This window comes from Equus przewalskii, chromosome 2, assembly GCF_037783145.1.
Source record: "Equus przewalskii isolate Varuska chromosome 2, EquPr2, whole genome shotgun sequence".
Taxonomy (NCBI): domain Eukaryota; kingdom Metazoa; phylum Chordata; class Mammalia; order Perissodactyla; family Equidae; genus Equus; species Equus przewalskii.
The window spans coordinates 38,137,367-38,157,809 of NC_091832.1; the positions used below are offsets into that span (position 1 = coordinate 38,137,367).

The following is a 20,443-nucleotide window of genomic DNA, read 5'->3' on the forward strand; positions in this document are numbered from 1 at the left end:
CTTTTGGACGGGGTGTATCTTTTCTAGTTCACTGTGGTCCCAACACAGCCTGTATACTCTTTTCCTGGCAGCCTGCTTAATCCTCTGGGCCTCAGTTTTTCCTCCATAAAATAGGGTGATGGTGTCTGCTCCACCTTAGATGATGTGGGCTCATCTAGGAGAGAAAGTAGGGGAGAAGGCCTTCTCAATGCAGGGGGGATTCAAGGGGTATCCAGCATGTGGCTGGACCATCCGGCATTCCTGTTTAAGGCCAGTGTCAACATGTGTCTCATAAAAACCCAAAGCAAAACAAACGCCTACTCCAGAGCAGTGAGGCAAAATGTGGATTTTACCGAAGTTCTCTTAGGGGTGAAGAGGTGAAGTGACATCACGTTTCACTCAGCAACACTTCCAGGGTGTGTCAATCCCTCTGTCATGAAAGCAATTTAGGCTTCTCACATTCCTCCTCCCCTCCGCCCTCCAGGGAATCTGTTTCAAACGCTGAGGGTGGGAAGGGAGTTTACACACACTGGGGGTGGAGGTGAGTCACGTGTCCACATATCCTTGGGATCACAGAAAGGTGACTTAAAATGCACTCACTTAATGGGGGGACTCTTTCAAAATAAGCGGTAGGCATGATGGATAGGCATTGAGATCCCATCTTGAAAAATGAAACCAAAAATCTTGAAAATTAATTTATTGTCTTGCATCTAACTCAGTGTAGGTTATAATTGCAACTAGCCACTAATTCTTAGAATTAACAGCAAATGAGTCAAGTGAGGATTAAAAAAAATCTGGTATTTTTTTTCCGCCAGCCTGGAATTTCACACCTGACATTCATAGCAGTATCGTCAAGAAAGCGAAGTTTTGCAAAAATATCTGAGGGCCTTAGTAACTACCCCCAAGGGCCTCTCATAATCCTTTGATATTGAATTGTTCTCTTTATTTTGGAATGACTTGATATTTACAGAAAAGTTGCAAAGGTGACACAGGGAGTTCCCATACACCCTTCACCCAGTTTCCCCCGAAGTTGACAACCTACATAACTACAGTACATTTGTCAGAACTAATAAATTAACGTTGGTACATTACCATTAAGTAAACAATAGATTTATTCAGATTCCACCAGTTTTCCTACAAATGATCTTGTACTGTTTCAGGATCCATCCAGGACACCTCATTACATTTAGCAATCATCCTCTTACGAAGCATCTTTCTCAGCTTTGTCTTTTTCGCGTCTGACTGGTCTACTTCTACTGTATCTTTATGTATCAGTGACTTGCCTGGAATGCAATTCAAGCAATTCTTCTACCTCACCGTTATTGACTTCATGAAACTATGTATCCGTTGCAATATTTACAATTATCACTTAGGAAGAGAAGGATAGTAAAAAGTTGTTTCATTTTGGGGGTGGGGTAGTGAGACTCAATGCTAACGTTAAGCCAGTCTGGTTTTCAATCCGTATGTACTGGTACAGTCCATTGCTTGTTAAAGTAGTAAAATATTTCTTTAAGTTTTGGTAAATAACTATGCCAGAGTCTCGCCCTCTGCAACCACGGCCCCCAGCCCCCCGACCGCCGGCCCAGCCTGATAGCCACTGAAGGGTAAATTCCTGGCCAGCAGTGGCCACTCAGCATTGTGTTCCAGGTAGCAGGAGTCTGTTCTGAATGATGGGTGGATGCCTGGACCACACTGGATGGTAAATATTGGACCATTGTCCTGGTGTTAAGTAAGAGAGGGGGACAATTCTATAAGTGATCAGTTCATTGATAAATATTTTTATAAAATGAAAACTTTTCTTTCTTGCACCCTTATAACCCCAAGGGCTTGGAGCATGAGGGCCCCTCAACCTAACATTTTCTTCCTCTATCACACACTCTCTCTGGTGACATTCTTTTTTTCCCCCCAAAGATTGGCACCTGAGCTAACAACTGTTGCCAATCTTCTTCTTTTTTTTTTTTTCCTGCTTGTTCTCCCCCAATCCCCCCAGTACATAGTTGTATATTTTAGTTGTGGGTCCTTCTAGTTGCGGCATGTGGAACGCCACCTCAGCATGGCCTGACGAGTGGTGCCATGTCCATACCCAAGACCTGAACTGGCGAAACCCTGGGCCGCTGAAGTGGAGAGCGTGAACTTAACCACTTGGCCACGGGGCTGGCCCCCTCTGGTGATATTCTTTATGACCCTTGGCTACGCCATTTTCAGAAAAATAAACTGAAGCAAGGCACACCAAAGAAGTAATTTGGCTCAACTAATTGCACACTTGAGCCTAGATAAAAAATTATGATTTCTGGTTCTGTTCTTCCTTAGGTCATATCTTTGTTGTGAGTGTAAGACAAGATCTGAAAACTCGGCTGCCTCGGGTCCTTGGCCCATCATTAATAAGTAAATCACTTCAGAGAGAGTTCAATGTGATCCAACTGGATTTTGAAGCCACTTTTGTCCTGCTCAAAGTGCTTGCCTTTGGATTCCCTAGATCTCTCTTTCTGCACGATAACATTCATTTATTGCCTGTGCCAGTTTGCATGGGTTTTCATTGCTTTCAATCAAGAAGGCTTAACGTGAGGGCGTGGCTCCCACCAGATTACCAGGGGCCTAGATATCCGCCTTCCCGCATTGTTCCTCTGAGTTAAACTTTGCGTGTCAGGACACAAGGGTGAAAATGTGAACCCGACGACTCAGAGAAAAGGGGAAAATGATAAAAAAAAACATCTGAACAGCTCCTCAGAGCTTCCAAAGCATGTCAAGATCATCTTACAGGATCTTCCCACCAGCCTGGTGGGTAGGCATTACAATCATCCTCATTCTAGGAGCTGTAGGAACTGAGGCTTAGAAAGGTCTGGTGACTATCCTAGGGTTCCTGAGAATGAGTGGCAGGGCCCAAAATGGAACCCAAACTCCCTGATGGGATAGACAACAGATGGTTAGTACGCATCAGACAAGATCTGCACTGTCCAAGATGGTAGTCACTAGCCACAGGTAGCTATATTTAGATTTAAATTTGTATTAATTGAAATGAAATAAAATTAAACATTCATTTCCCCAGTCACTTTAAGTGCTCAAGAGTCACACGAGGTTAGTGGCTACTGTTTTGGGCAGAGCAGATACAGACTGCTTCCACCGTTGCAGAAAGTTCTATTGGATATGATGGGCTACGTTGGTTCAGCGGGGTCCTGAGGGAGTATGGCTCCCTGATGGTTGGAAAGGATTGGAAAGGTCTTGATTTGGGAGCTTCCTCAAAATTCAGGCTCTGTAGAGTATCATTGTCTGAGGTCTAGAACAGCCAGCCATTGGCATTAGAAAAATGTTCATTCATTCATTCAACATATATGTATTGAGCACCTTCTATCAACACCGTGCTTGTGCTGGGGGTACAACAGAGAACAAGGCAGGTGTTGTCTCTGCTCTCTCAGAGTTCATAGTCTGGTGAAATCTTTTGTACCCAGGAGATGCTAAAGACTAGGAGGGACAGAGCACCAAAGACTCAGAGGGAGAGCAGGTGGCCAACTTCAACTTCTCATGGAGAAACTACTGGTGCCCTTCTCTGTTCCACATTTATGAGACACCTAAGACCTGGGCTTTCACACTCCCCAATCTGCCTGTCACATTGTCGGCAGTGGCCATCTGTGCCTCCACTGGAGCCTAGCTCGAAGGCATACATATCTGGGAGCTCTTTGTCTCTTCCCAAAAGGGTAGATCAACCCAAGCTCTCAAAAAACAAAATAGTGTCAGCGCCTCCAGGACCTCATCCACTCTCTCTAGATACATGTGATGAGGGACATTCATGTGAGCAACTCTCTTGCACAGGTGACCCCTCTGTTTCCCAGCCACGAAAGTATAGGTAAATGAGAAAGGGTACAAGGACATTACTAAGTGGGTAATCTCAAATCAATTCCGGATGATTTAAAACAGAAAGAGAAGAAATTGTTATTTGACATTGGACCTTTGGTCATTATTAACAACGAATTATTTGTGACCCATGTCTAGATGGAGTTGAGGATCATGCTCTAGTCTGCATGTCACTCAAGCCAACTGGAGAGGTCCTTATAGGCGACTCCTTCTTGAGCCTGCTCCAGTAATTAGGGAGCTCTAGTTCAAGTTAATTAAGAGATTGCTTTGGCTGGTGCAGAGAGCTTTTGGTCATTCCATTTAACAAATATTTACAGGCCCTTCTATTTCTTTCAAGTTGCCTTGGAGACCTGGGTTCCTGATGTGTTCTCACAATGGGAAAGCACGTTACCCTTGGTTTCGGTTGATGGCTGAGTTCTTTAAGCCACCAATGATCGCTCTTGACACTGCGATAGGCAAACTGGGGAGTGTGAAATTCTGGAAATGTGGGATGGAGAAGAGCACCGACAGTTTCTCTGGAGCATGCGAGCAGCAGTCTGGGATACTTCTTTTCACTATGAGAACATGATGATTTTGATATCATGGTTTCCCAGCACATGAAATCAACATAGGATACCAGCCCACTGGTACTGCCTTGCAGGTGTGTTCAGTGTCATCATTTCTACAGAGAGAATATGGGGCCGTAGGGGTGATTTAGGGTTGGGGTTTGTCACAGTAAATGGCCAAGGGGCTGACAGAACCTGGAAGGGGGGTGAGAGAAATACTGAAGGAGGTGGCTCTGGAGTTCAGACAGGCTGGTAAATTCAGAGCCTCCACGTGGAAGTAATAGACTAGGTGATCAGCCAAGCAACGAGAAGTCCCGGAGAAGGCAGAGTCTGTTCACTGGATGAGGGAGAAGGGTCTGGAGTCGGAAGAGGAGAGCCCCAGACTCAAGATCTAGTCTGAGGAGCGGCGCCATGTGAGGACGACGGATTCAGGATGCGGCTGGTATGAAATGGAGGTGGAGGGCAGCGGAGTTGTGCAGGGAGAAGTCAGTGCTGGCTCGAAGGGGAATGTGGGACACGGGCTCTTCTGTAAATGAATTCCAAATGTAGTGGTGAAAATACTCCGAGAATCAGATATTTTGAATTACGCAGGCACTTGCTGAAGATCCCATGGGCTAGAGCCCTTTTGGCCACTCACCCTGGGCAAGAGGGTGTGGGGCCTAGGGGGTGATGTAAGTGGTTAGAACTGGAAAGCTGAGTATTTGGATAGTGCGACAGTTTTCTTCTTTGTTTTATAGGTTAATGAATTTTTTAATTGAGATATACTGGACATATAACATTATATTAGTTTTAGGTGTGTAACATGACGATTTGAAATATGGATGTATTGTGAAATGATCACCACAGTCAGTTTAGTTAACATCCATCACCCACATAGTTATAGATTTTCTTCTTGTGATGAGAACTTTTAAGATCTTCTCTCTTAGCAACTTTCAAATATACAATACAGTATTGTTAACTATAGTCACCATGCTGTACATTACACCCCCAGGACTTAATTATCTTACAGCTGGAAATTTGTACCTTTGACCATCTTCACTTGGGCCCAACCCCCACTCTCTACCGCTGGCAGCCACCAATCTGTCCTCTGCTTCTATGAATTCAAGTTTTTTTCAGATTCCACATACAAGTGATACCACACAGTATTTGTCTTTCTCTGTCTGACTTACTTCACTTAGCATAATGCCCTCGAGGTCCAGCCATGTTGTCACAGGTGGCAGGATTTCTTTCTGTTTTATGGCCATGTAATATTCCATTGTATAAAAATACCACATCTTCTCTGTCATTCATCCATTGATGGACGCTTAGGCTGTTTCCGTGTCTTGGCTATTGTAAATAACACTGCAATGAATATGGGGATGCAGACATCTTTTTGACTTAGTGATTTCATTTTCTTCGGATAAATACCCAGACGTGGAATTCCGGCATCAATGCTGCAGTTTTAATTGACATCTCAAGCCTCATGCCCACTTGCAGCTGGGCTGCTTCCCAGGGACTGCACCAGACATGGAATATACGTTTGTAACCATATGTCAACAGCAATGGGAAATTCTTTGTTGAGAAGCCTTCTGAAACTGTGTCTAGGCTTGGAGGGAAAGGCACCGTGTGAATCAGTGGTATCTGCAGTAGATACAAGACGGGAGAGTTGTATTAGTCCTTCCTGGGCACACTACCCTTCTTGATCTTATCCTTCTGGAAAGGGTTCCACAGAGTAGGAAGGGAGAGGCTCTAGGCAAGGACACCGCCACCCCAGCACCGTTCAGGCTAAAGGAAACTCATAAAGCACCAGAACTTCTGAGACCATCTATAAACTTCACAAAAGTTTATCTTTGCGGGCTGGGGATTCAGCCAGAGGCAAGGATGCTTCATGGCACGTCTGAATGGCCAATCCCCTCGGGTTTCTTTCATAACCATAATCCTCGTGTGAGAGCAAAATTCAAGAATCACGAAGGTACAGTCTGCTGAAGTCCCCCAAAGAAAATTCCTGGTAAAATATACCAGGGTCATTTATCAAGAGGAGAGAAAATATGAGTCCTAGTCTTTTGGAAATCTCCACGAAGCTGGTGAAACCTGAGTGTGATTGTGAAGGACAGGTGGAAACAGGAGATGGAGGGCGGAAAGTCGAGAGCATGTCTGATGGATTCCTCTGCTGATTTAAAAGCTACAGCACAGCTAGATGAAATTTGCTAAGGGTCTGAATAGACTGTGGTGGGGGGGAGCCGCCATCCAGTTGTTGACACCATCATAAATACCAGGGATCTCGAGGCAGGATGCAGAGCCGTGAGTTTGGAAAGATTGCTGGCCTTGGGACACCAATATGGTGATTCTTTAAAATTTTACCGATACCCAATATGCTGAGTCAGTTAGCTGAGAAAAGGCCACCCAGGCTGCACATGGAATGTGGGGCACAATCTCTGTCACCTTTAACTAGGAACAGGTGAATTTTTCTGCCTGCAGTTGCTAGACATGGGGCCTTTTCAATGTACCTAATTTTTACCCACTACTATATGTCTAATAACTTGTCCTGGGGTATTGTGTTTATCCCAGAAATGTTAATGACTTCATAACTCAGTGTGAAATGCTCTGGGCAATTTTAGTATTATTAAGGATTCTATGAAGTATAAAAAAGAAAACGCTCTCAAGGTGCCGGCCACAGTTAATACTTGATTCCCATTTTGGAGAAAGGAGAGAAATTAAGCTTTTTAAAAATACATGTTTTCAGCTGGGAAAGCAGTTCATTTAAGCATAATAACAATCATTGCCCTTTGGAAATAAGGCATGAATCCCCAGAATGTCCCTGGACTGTGAATTCTATCTTCTCTCCGATGCTTGTCTGAGTCACGCTGGAACTTGGGCAGTGGGCAGCAGGAGTGAGGGTAGGTTTATGGTTTTGGCAAATTGGGTTGAGGACTCTGGGCCCTGGGGTTTGGAGGGGTGAGGTGGGGTGGGACACTGTTTCTGACTCCGGGAGTCAAGCGGTGGGTAGGAAGAGGGAGCAAGGAGGCAGCAGGCTGTTCTAAGAGAGCCACGGGAGGCCGCCACGTCCATAGATGGCTCAGCACCATCCTTCCTCCTACCACTTTCTCGAAATCAGCAAATTTCCAACTATTTTCTCTTCTAAAGCTGGGGAATCTGTTAATGAAGAAAGGCCATGTGAAACCGATAGAAGTGGCACCACTGCTTTGGTTGGGATTATGATGGGGAGTGGGAATCCTGCGCACCCAGCACCTTCCCTACTTCAATCCCTTCTCCCTAGGGGAGGCTCCAGGGACCCTCAGGGATCCAGGGAACACAGTTTGGAAATCACTACCTGAAATGCTTTGAGAAGAAAACGTATGTCAAAAAATTTTGCAAATAGTAAAACCCCTTAGAATCTTTTTGTTATTATTCGTTTCAAAGCTTCCCTTGGTGTTCAATTGTCAGGTAGGTTGAACGGTAATAATGGTGATAAAATCTTTTACAGATAAGAAAACTGAGAGGCTTGGGAAGATAAAGTAACTTAATCCAAGTCTTCCAGTTGCCAAGCTGGGCACAAACCCTGTCTGTGAACCACAACCTTCCACACCCCCATTCCTCTTTTCCTCCCACCTTCTCCCTCCCACTCCCCACTTCACCCAGAGACCTGCCAACGCCGAGGCCTCGGGAAACACTTCCTAGATTCAAATGCTGGCCCCACAAGAGTGATCCTGATTACAGATGGTGCCTGAGCTTTGGTGCCTATCAGTGCTTGTGCCATCATCTCATCACATTAAAGATGGCGGAGTCTGAGAATCGAGTGGTCAATGCGCATTTAGGTGAAAACACACATTTAGCGCTTTATCTTGGTTTAATTGGGTGATCTCCCGGGATCTCCAACATGTGGGAGGGAAAATTCTACAACTGTTTCCGTCTTTGATGACTTGGGAGAAGCTCAGAAGGTAGATTTGTTTGGATCGACTCAGAGGAAGTTGCTGTAAATGATGCGCCAAACAGTTGGCTGTAAAAAATGGGTCCTGGGCTCTGCAGGGGGTGGGCAGTTTACGCTCTGCAACTCAGATGTGCAAAAAAAAAGTAGCTTTCTTTAAATGCATTCCACCGATGGCAGCAATGAATAAAGCCAGCATCCTACTAGTTGGAGGTGGCTCAGTCCCTTCTGGATTAGAGCAGGCCCTTTGGGATTAACTCAGTCTGCTTTGGGGAAGTGTCTGATTTTCCATTGTTCATCCTGCTCCTGCTTCCTCTTCCTGGGACCTGTCTGGGCAGAGGGAAGCCCACCCACCTTCCTCGAATCAGGGGAGGACAGGCTGCCTGCTGTCCTCCGTGTCTTTGCTGGTGTCTGTTCAGGACTGTTGGCTTTACCTGGCCCCCAGGATTCCAGGGTTGGGAACTGCAGAGACGCAGCTGGTGCCATGTGGGTTTTTTTGGGGGCTGTGCTATCACCTACTGCTAAAGTCTGTAGTCACTGTTATGCGATCTGGCCATGGGGTCCATCTTTTCTAATCCCACTAGATCTTTCCGACCGCCTGGGTGTTTTTTTCACAAAAGCATGTGATAAGAGCACAAGGCAGCCCCTGGTCCACCCATCTAGAGACTTTCCTAGGTCATTTTTAACCTTCTACCTGATGAGTACTAGTAGGACACTGAGTGTCTGTAACAGGTCTGAATGGCCCTATCTATTCTGGAGACGCAAGAACCAGTGATGAACCCTGGAGTCCCTCCACTCATCGGGCTGTTTCTAACCCCAGGACACAGGTCCACTGCTTCTCCTTTCTCTTCCCTCCTCCTCCATCGGGGCAGAGAACAACTTCTCCTGTCTGCAGAGAACAACTCCTCTCTCATTTCCTCTGTCCTCTCCACGCTAGCTTCGAGGACGTCTCACGCTCTGAATCCAACATGCTTAGATTTCTGGAGTTTAGAAGACACTCTTCTCTCTCACAAAGCCTATATCTTGAGACCATTATCTCGAAATAATATTAGCCCGTTGTGATACTGTGATTTATAGTAAGAAATATATATATGGTCTTCGTCCCCAGTCCCTGGCACAGGGCTCCTAAAACTCTCATAAATTCCTAAGTGATAAGAACACTAGGAGCATCCTTTGTTCTAATGAGGTGACTCTGGGTGGGTTCCTGGATGGAGGCTGGTCACCAGAAAGACCAAGCCACTGATTAGAAGCTTGGAATTTTCAGTCCCACCTCCCACTTCTCTAGAGAGGGGAGAGGTGCTGGAAATGGAGTTAATAATTAATCATGCCTACACGAGGAAGCCTCCTCAAATCCCAACAGTACGGGGTTGGAGAGCTCCCAGGTGAGTGAACACTTCCATCCACTGGGAGAGAAATGCGCTTCGACTCCACGGGGACAGAAACTCCCGTGCTCAGGACCCTCCCAGACCTCAGGACCCTCTGTATTTCTTCACCTGGCTGTTCATTCTTCATCTGTATCCTTTAACCATACTTTCTAACAAAGTGGCAAGTGTGAGTCAGTGTCTCCCTGAGTTCTGTGAGCTGTTCTAGCAAATAATTGAATCAAAGCGGGAGGAGGTTATGGGAACCTCGGATTTGTAGTTGAGTCGGACAAAAGTTGTGGGTCACCTGGCAGCTACTGCTTGTGATTGGCACCTGGGGGGGGGGCAGTCCGGTGGGACTGAGCCCTTCACCTGTGGGATCTCCAGGGAGACAGTGTCAGAATGGAATTAAACTGTTGGACACCCAACTGGTGTCCCAGAATTGCTTGGTGTGGGAAAAATCCCACACATTGGTGACCAGTAGTGAAGTGTCCTGTCTGAGCAGTAAAGGAGACACACAGTAGGGAAGAACTCTGCTTTTCCTAATATACCTGTGGACAAAAAAATCCCAAACTGGAAGTCCAAAGCTGAGCAGTGGCTCTTTTTCTCTTTGCATTCCTGTTCCAACAATCCTAACCTCCCCTGGAGTGTTGGATGCATCTATCGAATAGGGGGATAGTGATGTTCAAGGAAGCATGAAAAAGGAAAGCAGATTAATATATTTCAGAAAGTATTATCCTCGTGACAAGTGCCTAATAGACAAGAGGTCACCCGGATGGGGAGGGAGGAGGTCTGCCTTCCTCTGACTGATCAGTTTCCTGTTGTGTACTTGGCACCAGGCCGTGAGAGGGACGCGAAGGAAAATGGAGCTTGTTCAGAGGAGAGAAGTGACCTTGCGGGAGGAATGACGAGACTTGTCACCTGAGAGATGGATGTGTAGCTGGGAGAAAAGAAGACTCAACAGAGTGAGGAGGGCCGCCCTCAAATATACGAAAGAGCATCACTTGGAAGGTAAGAGGCGTGCTCTTTGTAGTTCCAAGAACTAGAACTGGACTAAATGGGCAGATGCTGGGGTGAGGCAGAGCTCCACTAAATGTGAAAAGAATTTCCGAAGAGGCAGAGATGTCCCGAGTTGGGATGGGCCGCTTCAGAAAACCAGTGAGTCTTTTTTTATTAAAGGCATTTCAGGAACAGGTTGGACTCTGCTAGCTGCTAAGAAGATTAGATAGCACATATACAGGGCTTGGATAAGGTGACCTGAGTTCTCATCCAATCTATGGTGGATTAAAGAGGGCAATTTCTTTGAGACGAATTCCCTTCCTCTTGGATCTGGAAGGGCTCCACGACTGCTTGAACAATAGACTATGGTGGACGTGACGCCGTACCAGTTTCTAGGTCCCTGCTCTAAGACACTGGCAGCTTCTACTTCATGTCTCCTAGAACATTTGCTCTTGGAGCCCTTAGCTGCCATGTAAGACATCTGACTGTCCTAAAGTTGCCATGCTGTGAGGAAGCCCAAGCTAGCCACATGGAGGGCTGCATGGAGAGAGACAGAGACTCCGGTCCAGACGCCACCGTTGTAGCCATCCCAGCCCAGGCACCAGATATGTGAGTGAAGAAGTCTCTAGACGACTCCAGCTCCAACCACCGTCTAACTACAACTTTATGAAAGACTCCAAGTGAACGCCACTCAGCTGAGCTCGGTCAACCCACAGAATCATGAGGCTTAACAATACATTTTCTTAATCTATTAAATTTGGGGATGGTTTCTCACACAATAATAGGTCCTGGCCCGCAAGCATTGGAATTCATAATTCTGTTAACTACCTGTAGGAGGAGGATTAGACTTCGTCATAGGTGAATTAGATGAAATTATCAGAAAGATGTTAGTGAGAACTCTGCTCTGCAGCATCTCTCCTGGTGGCCTGCTATGTTGCCCCAAATTATACCAAGAGTGAATCGCTTCTGGCTGACAGGTGATCTCTTTCAAGATCAATACAATTTAGCGGGGAGAGGAGAACACCTTCAATCTAATCACTTCTTCTATACCTTACTATGAAGTGGTTTTCTGACAGCTGAAAATGGTCCCAGGGGAATGAGTTTTTTGGTACCCAGAATGACAGAGGGAGTGACGGATATGTTTAAAATTAAGGGGCACTATGAAATTGGAAAAAGACTGTAGCCAACAGCAGGGAGATAAAAATGGAAAGCGGCAAAAAGTATTCATTTACGTCTTTGTCTATTTCAATTTGTCAATTTTAGCCCTGGCTGACCTGAGAGGGTTCTTTGCTCTCGGCAAATTTCGTAGCTTCCGTGAATGCTAAAATATTACTGATGATGGTGATGATGAAATGTTCCATTTCAAATGCTTGATGGACTCGGTGCATGGTGGTAACACACGTCTATACATAAGGCCTTGATTCTTTGATTCATGACTCGCCAACAGCTCATATGTCAGGAATGGACAGCAAGGGGTTCCAAGCATGGCTTGCCCAAACTCTGCTGTAAATGGAGTCCTTTTTACCCTTCATTCCCTCACTTGGAGCAACTGGGAAATGACTGGCTTGTCAGCTCTTAGGCAGAGGCCAAAGTATGTATAATAACAGAGTCAATCCTACCTACTCAAGAGAATTTCCATCGTTTCTAGCAAAATGGCACTGCGGGGGTGTTGAAAGCCAGGGAAGGGAAGGAAAAATGTTTGGGGCATTCCAGGTTGGAACTCTAGTTGAGGAAATGGTATCCTAAGCGGCAATTTAGTAGTATTGAAGTAATAATGACGAGAACGATGATGGCTAACAGGCACTGAGTGCTCGCTAGCTGTCAGGCATCTTCCTGCTCCCAGACATTGTCCCCCGACTTTACACTCCAGCTGTGGAGCTTTGCTGTGAATCTCACAGCTTGGAGTTCCCATGACCTTGGTTCAAATCCCAGCTCTGTAGCTTCTTAGCTGAGATGGGCAAGTCACTAAAACTCTCTAAACCTATTTCCCCATAAGATTGTACATAAGAGTATTAAAGGAAGTAATGAATATAAATTATATTAAGAGAAGTAATGAATATAAAGAGCGCAGCACAGTGCTGAACACAAACATTCAAAAATGTAGTTACTATATATGCTGTATTTGGGTTCTTCATGGTTTAAATTGACCCTTGTGGATTGATCTGGTAACCCAGACAATATCGACAGTCGTTTTTTTCTATGGGAAATGGCATGCTAAATTATATATTAGCAAAGTACAGCCCTTGGCCAAATCTGGCCTGTCAGCTGTTTGTGTATGACTCGCAAGCTAAGAATAGCATTTGCATTTTTAAATGGTTGAAAAAAAATCAAAAGGAGCATAATATTTCGTGACACATGCAAATTATATGAAATTCACATTTCAGTGTTTATCAATAAAGTTTTATTGGAACACAAGCACGCTCATTTGTCTGCATACTGTCTGTGGCTGCTTTCGCCCTGCAATGGCCAGGTGAGTAGTTGCAACAGACACCTTATAGCTCACAAGCCTAAAATATGTACTATCTAATCCTTTACAGAAAAAGTTTGCCAGCCTCTGTTCTAAAAGGTAAAAAAGAAACTAACTTCCAAGCAATATATTTGAACGATTCTTTTATAATTGGCTATTATATTCTCCTATACATATATTTATATATTTCTCTACACACACGCGCACGTGTTCAAACACACATCAGTATACACACATGTAGGACAGCCCAGCCACATGTCCGCATATCATCTGCTCTGACCCTGAGGTGGCTCTGGGTGAACTCCTATCCGAAGGCTGAGTTATGCTGGCCAGCATCCATCCAGCATGGAGTTTGTAGGAGAGCATTGGAGGTAAATGCGTCTGCCGAGTTGAAAATGCTGGCTCTTTCCGTCCCCTGCTGGGTCTCCAAAGAAATATATGAATATTTTAGCGCTTTCTTTATGGTAGAAGATTTCCTTTTTCCTTATGGGCTCTCTTTGCTGGAGTTTTTAAGAACCTGTTCTCATCACAAAATCAGGCACAAAAACTATTTACCATACATATGAGAGTCAACAAGAATAAAACACCCTTAGGTACTGTTCACATTTCTTTCGCCTTCTTACTCTTGAGCTGCTATTAAACTTTAATATACAGAAAGTTTGCTGGGTTTTATAGAGTCGAACAGTGAAGGTGTGGTTGCGGCAGGCTGACGTGACTGGAGGTTTAAGTCCATCCAGGTCTGCAGTTGTGTAATGAGCAGACAACCCAATCACCATAAAAACACATTTAAAAATATTGTCTGTCTGAAAAAACCAGCGCCAAAGACCATCAAAACCGAAGAGGGCCCGGTGATCAACTGCTCCAATCCTCTATTTGTAGAGAAGAGCAAATTGAGAGTCAGATTGGGGAACGGGCTTCCTCGAAGGGCATACACTCGTTTGTGGAAAAGGACGGGTCTAGACTGCTGGTCGCCAGCTCCGAGTCAGGCCTGTCATCCTGTCCTCACACTTCCTGGGTAACACACCGATGCACAGAAGTAACATCCAAGAAACCATTCAGATCTACACTTTCAAAATAAAACATTGCTTTCCCTTGGCTGTTCAATTTGTCTGACGTACAAATTGACACACGAGGCATTTGAATTCCGTCTCATGTGACTGTGTCACGTCTCCTTGGACCCCTTCTTCAACGTCATGGCCTCTGACCTTCCCTATGGCTTCTGGCACATTCTGCCCAGTCTCAGGCTCACACAGATGCTTATGGCCATTAGATTTGTGTGATCTGCCAGTCCCTGCTTCTCCCTGCTGTCACCTAAATGGGGGCATTGAAGACAAAGTAAGGAATTGGGAAGGCAGATGGAAGGTGCAATGAAATACTTAGTTAAGGAACGGAGCTATGAGACTGACAAAGCTAAGAAAGGGCCAGATTGCGCGGGAAGGCTGCTGGTTATGATTAGGAAAAGAACACGGTGCGTCTCCCCTCCCTGTAATGATGGACAACATTTGTGGGGCTGACATAGATATAGCAATGTCCAAATGTACATCTATATATTTGGGTATTGCTCTCTATTTTCCACTTTCCATTTCTCAAATAGGCCACAGGCTCCAGGCTGGGAGCTCAGGGCAGGGCGGAGAGTTGGAGTTGCCTGCTGGACGTTTCTCTTTTTGGCTTTGGTTTACCAAGGCTTAAAATCACAGAAGTGGATAGATTTGGGGAGGTGGGGTAGGGGGCAGCTATCTCTGAGAGGGACATGAAGAGAGAGGGAGGGATAGTTTTTGAATAAAAGTCTATTCTCTTGGACCAGAAGCGGAAGAGCTTTCTGAGAGTCAGGGAGCCAGCACTCTGTTCCGGGCAAAGCCCAGCCCCAGAGGGGCAGCGAGAATACCCAGGGGCAGGGTGACGTGCTTCCCAGCCTCACCGAGATCCCCCCAGCCTCCACGCGTGGAGTGGGAGCAGCAGCCCCAGACCTGAAGGGACCAGTAGACTGGGATGATGTGTGTCTCCATGGCAACCAGTATGGTCTGGTGACTCACAGCTCGTACATGCTGGGGAGTCGGGGGAAGGACGGGGGTGGGGGTGGGGGATGAGGGACCCTCCCAGTACCTTGGTGCTAGGAAAACACTCTCTGGGCTGAGGACGGGGGAGCCTTGAGAATCAATGAGGTTGAATTTCCTGCCTACACGATGGCACAGAATAGTCACAGTTGAAATTAAGCTGCTCGGAAGAAAATAAAGAGATTTGACACTTATCCCACACCGGAGTCTGCGGCCTGTGATTCATTCATTCCTTCTACATCTGGAAAACAAAAATCTGTATCTTCCGCATGAGCTGTCCCGTGCATACTAAGTTCCCCTGTAACTGTGGATGCATTATCTATTGTTTTGCTGTAGGTACCATCCGTATTCCATGGCTCCCGCCCAAAGTTGGACAGTCTACATCAATACACATTTGCATTTCTTCTCTCTTGGCCATTTGTTAAAACCAGGCTTTAAAACGACACTGCAAGTTCCTGCAAAATGCAAGACACCAAACTGCACACATCAGGAGTTGAGATTTTCAGGAAAGCCTTTTGAAGAGCCTGTTTCTTGAGACCTTTAATTTTAGGATCATGGTCAAGTTAAAAGAGAACTAAGGCAGCTGTGGCCAGAAGCTGGAGCTGCTCAAATCTCCCGACCGAGCCCAGCTTTCACTATAAAGAGCAAACCTGGTAACCAACAAGGCAAATCGGCCGTAAATAGGTCTCAGATGGTTTGTTCCTCTGAGGGACTTACTTTTCTTTCAGTTGGTCAGTGACAGCCGCCTCACTGGGGAGAACAAATCAGAGATGGCGGAAGCCGTGACGGTATTCAGAGAGAGAAGCAGAAAATTGCATCTTGCTTAATGAACGAAGTTGATGTGGGAGCAGAAAAACTCATTGGCAAAGGGAAGAAGACTTGTGTGCAAGAGGGGTGTGAGCTTGTTTTTCTTTTTGTGTGTGTCTGTGAAACTCTTGGCGGAGGAGGCCGGTGTGAAAGGTTTGGGGTAACAGAGCGCAATGTACGTTCCCCAACACAAATTTGCATCTACATTAGAAATCTCAAAGGTGCACATTCTTTCCAATTTAGCTACAACACTCACTGAAATGTGCTGATGTCTACAAATATGAGTTTCTTTGTACGGTGCACTTTTAGCCACTTTAAAAAAATGCAGTTTTTAGTGTACATTTGCCAAAAAAAATCAATTCTGATAACCCAAACCATGTTGTTGTAACTTGACCTCCAACTGGAGGGTGATTTAAGCCAAATACTCAGTAACTATGTTTTCTCCCAATTCCCTAACTTTCAAAGAAAACGATTCAAAGATAGGATGAAGCCAGCTCAACATCTCAGGCCAGTCTCTCGCTATGGGGGGGGTGGTTCTAAGTTCTAGTTCAAAGCCAGGTGCTTGGCCGGAGTCTCCCTCGAGCCGTCCAGCACGCTAACCACAGTTCATTATCTCGGGCAAGAGGCTCAACGAAAGACAGCGCAGGCTTTGAAAAGGAAAGCGCTGTTTTAATTTCTGAGCATTACGATGCTCACACTGCACTAAAAGGCCTGGCCTGATTTAATCCTGAGTTCATAAAGCCCAAATTTACTCTTTCTGCTCTTTATCAACAGTTTTCACTTTGGCCGTGGAAGGAGACCACAAATGAGCCAATCTGATGACAGACATGTTTCTGAAGGGTTTGGGGACATAAATGCCGTGAAGGTGACATTTCTGCTTAAACATCACCTTGGACACACCAAGTACAAGGGTTTTGGCTCATATGGTCATGGGCACCTCTGTGAATGTCAGAGTCTCTGCTGACCAGCGTTTCGGGGGCATCCTCAGAGCCCTGCACCTTGAGCCTGGTCTTTATTTCTATTTCTCCTAAAGATGCTTTGAGAAAACACCTGTGTCTGGGCTGTCCCCCCACTCCCCCCCTTGGCATTGATGGGCGTGCATGACTTGTGGCTGGACACACATTTGCCTGTTGGCTGTTAGCAAGAGTGGGGAGTCCACGGAGGTTCTTTTCTTTCTCCCTGTCCCCGCCCGGATCAGCCACTGTGCATGTTTCTTGGCCCAGCCTCTCACACGCTCCTTCTTCCCGAAGCAATGGTGTCCGAGGGAACTGAGCCGGAGGAATGAACAGTTTGCTTCAGGCGCTGGGATTGCTCTGCCACTCTGGTTTTGTTCGGCTCTTTTCCTTTCAGAATATAGTCATTTTTAGTCCAGACTGGTTTAAGCAGGTGTTAAAACAAATCCACCTTTGATTTGGTGCAGAAGAATCGAGGCTTGGGCGGAGACGTGGAGGGTGATCACAGGTCGTTGAGGGTTCAGTTCAGTTCCGACCTCTGCCCATACAGACACCAGGGCAATTCCAGAAGACGGTTGCATCTGGAGGGAGGCACCCCCTCAGCCAAACTGGGCTCAGCTCTTCAGAGCCTCCTCCCGCGCACCGTGGTTATGCTCTTGCTCAGAAGACGAAATCCCGCTTCTTGTGCCTAGGTGGTGGTTCTATCAGCTGCTGCTTTTTAAGGCAATGTGTACCAGATCGACAAGCATTTCCATCTGCGAATTTACACCCCCTCCCCCCCAGTTTCTGGGGCCCTGGCATTACGCACACAACTGTCCCCAGGGCTCCTGCAGATTCGGGGCCCGTTTCTCTCTCAATCACACTGTCATTCCCTCCCACTCCTGCTGTGCTTTCTGTCATGTTTTCCATTCCTATCAGTCTTTGTGTGTCTGTCTCCTCCATCAGGCTGTGGCCACTGGTGCAAAGAAACCATGTGGACTGTCATGGTCATCTCCATCCCTGCTTCCAGCCTGGCCATACCCAGTGGATTGTGTGGCTGTCCAGTAAATGTCTCCGGATGAACAAATGCTAGGCCTGGACACCACTGGACCTTGTGTCATCAATGCGCCATACTGGCATCATCATCCGAAGTTCTCTGTCTTCATCTTATCTTCTGTCATCAGCTGTGCTTGTCACTCTGTCCCTTCTCACTCCAGTTGCAGGGCATCTTCGGGTCCCCACCTGAGGCATGACAGGGGATGCACCTGTGATGGATGCCAGGGCTCATGGGAAGCATCCATGGCTTCCACACCCTCCTGGGGCCCTGTGGGTGTCTGGGAACACCCTATGGCTCCAGCTTCATGCTCGGCACAGGGAATCCTGTGAGGTTGTCCCAGGCCCTTCTAACCCTCACTCAGACATTTCTCCTGCTGCTGGGTCATGGCAGACACAGGGGACTCTGGCGTCTTCCTGCCTCTCTGAGGTCCATCTGTGGGCTGGTATGCCCCAAACTCTCTGAGGCTCCTGGGATAAAGCAAAGTGCAGGGCCCCTGATCGGGGCCCACTGGTACCCACATTTTCTCTGCTCCCCTCTTACTGTTTTTCCTTCTGCATGAGAAGATGCTCACCATCTAGGCTTTCCTATCTTCTGTCTTGTGCCCTGGAGTAGGTTTTTGAAACTCAAAGGACGAAAATAGATTTTGCTTTGTCCCAGATCAGTTCTCCCCAGGGGCCATACATGCCTCACCGGCCCGGCTCTTTCTGCTGCCCCCAGCTGCTTTTCTCAACCTCTCCCCTGCTTCATTTTCTTTGCCTCCTCTCTTCTGCAAGTGCATCGTGCTTCCTGGACATCTGCCCAAGGAACTAGCCTTTGAGCCCATTTAAAGCAAAGCAGAGGGCTCCTTTCTTTCCAAACTATAAAACCTTACCTGAATGCCGTGCATGGGCCCTCCTCTCCTCCTTCAAGTTCATTTTGAACTGTGCAGCCAGGGGACGTTTCCTTGACGCTAGAAGCTTTCTGTTTTTATTATTTTAAAAAACATTTTAATTTCCAATTATTTAGAACCATAGCAAGTCAGAGCGGAATGGGATTCAGAGACTCAGATTATTTCTAATCTCTGCTCCCTTATTCCCTCTTTTCCACTTTATGGCTGGAAAAATGCTGCTCAGAGGGCTTGGGCAGGGTTCCGAGATCAGCAGGAGCCCAGGAGGTGGGCTTTACTTCCATACCTGTTTGCAGCATTGTCAGTGACAGCCTCTTCCAATAAAAGCGCCTGACTTGGCTGCCAAAATATTGATTACTAGCATTTATTGAACACTTATTATTTGCCTGGCACTGTGTATGGCTCTCAAAAGGGAATAACTCTATGTTTTCTCCATTTTACTGATGAGGAAACCGAGGCTTGCCCAAGGACATGCAATGTGCAAATGCTGGAGCCAGGACTGGGGGCCCGGGCTGTGTGACTCCAGGGCTGGGGCTCCCACCAGTGACATCACACACCAACGACGGAAGGACTGCATTGATTACTCCAGATATGGCAGATTGAGAGATCTAGAGAGTAGACCAAGGAAGCAGACCATCTCTTTCTTGGCAAATTTATCACCTGGGACTTTAATAAGCTTATACTACTAATGCTTTCTTACTTTGCCTTAAAAAATGCCTTCGAATAGACTCCAGTTATAGGGAGCACAGGTCTCTGACAGTGATAGATATTTACTATCTTGTTTGACAAATGAAGAAGCTAAAGGCCAGAGCAGCTAAGTGGCTTGTTCAGTGGCAGATCTCAAACCTGAATCCAGAGCTCTGGTCCTAAATATAGAGGGCTAAGGGACCTGAAACACCCATCCCCAGTTCTGGAACACACAGTAGGTGTTTGGCAAAGTTAGCTTCATTTCCTCCCCTCTTTTTCCCTTCACATTTTTCCCAAGGGTCGAACACACGCTCACGGCTAAAGCAATCCACATTCCTCCACGTTGTTTTATGGCAACGAAAATATGTGAAGCCGTCTGTCCACTTCATCGCTGCTGAAAAATGCTAACAGGATGATGTTCCCCTTGGCAGCTGTCTGGGCCTGGTATTTAAGCAGCACCCAGATCCAAAGAACTGCCCTTTAAAAAGAGATGAGAACTGCACACCCACCGCATATGAGCTGGGAGATAAACAAACGGTCTTTTCCACCCAAATATTTCCAGCTTTTGCTTTAAGGTGTTTCTCATGGTTGGAGCCCGACATGTCCTATATGCAGAACTGGAGGAGCTTAAGAGCTTACTGTGAGCCACAGACTGCACAGAGGCATGGGTTCCAGACTTCTTGGCATCACTTTTGGTTCCTGCATTAGCCTTTTGGTTGCAAACGACTCCAACTGAGCAAGTAATCACGAGGGATTTTTACTGGCTCACTGACTGAAAAGTCCAGAGATGGACCTAACTTCAGGTGTAGGTGGATCCAGGGGCTTCACTGGCGTCATTCTTTCCTCTCTCGTTGTTTTTCTGGCCTGCTTTCTTTTGTTGGCTTCACTCTCGCACAGCTCTCCCTCGTGGCAGTGT

At 46.3% G+C, this 20,443-nt stretch overlaps 1 protein-coding gene and 1 long non-coding RNA gene across 5 annotated transcripts in view; one reads left to right on the forward strand and one right to left on the reverse strand.

The window, feature by feature from the left end:
* KAZN (kazrin, periplakin interacting protein) overlaps positions 1-20,443 on the reverse strand; it is a 1,021,468-nt gene that overhangs the window by 488,466 nt on the left and 512,559 nt on the right. The gene's annotated exons all lie outside the window — the stretch shown is intronic.
* Positions 4,250-13,055, forward strand: LOC139080743 (uncharacterized). Its single transcript, XR_011535483.1, has 2 exons — positions 4,250-4,468; positions 10,478-13,055. It is a non-coding gene; the product is annotated as an uncharacterized lncRNA (long non-coding RNA).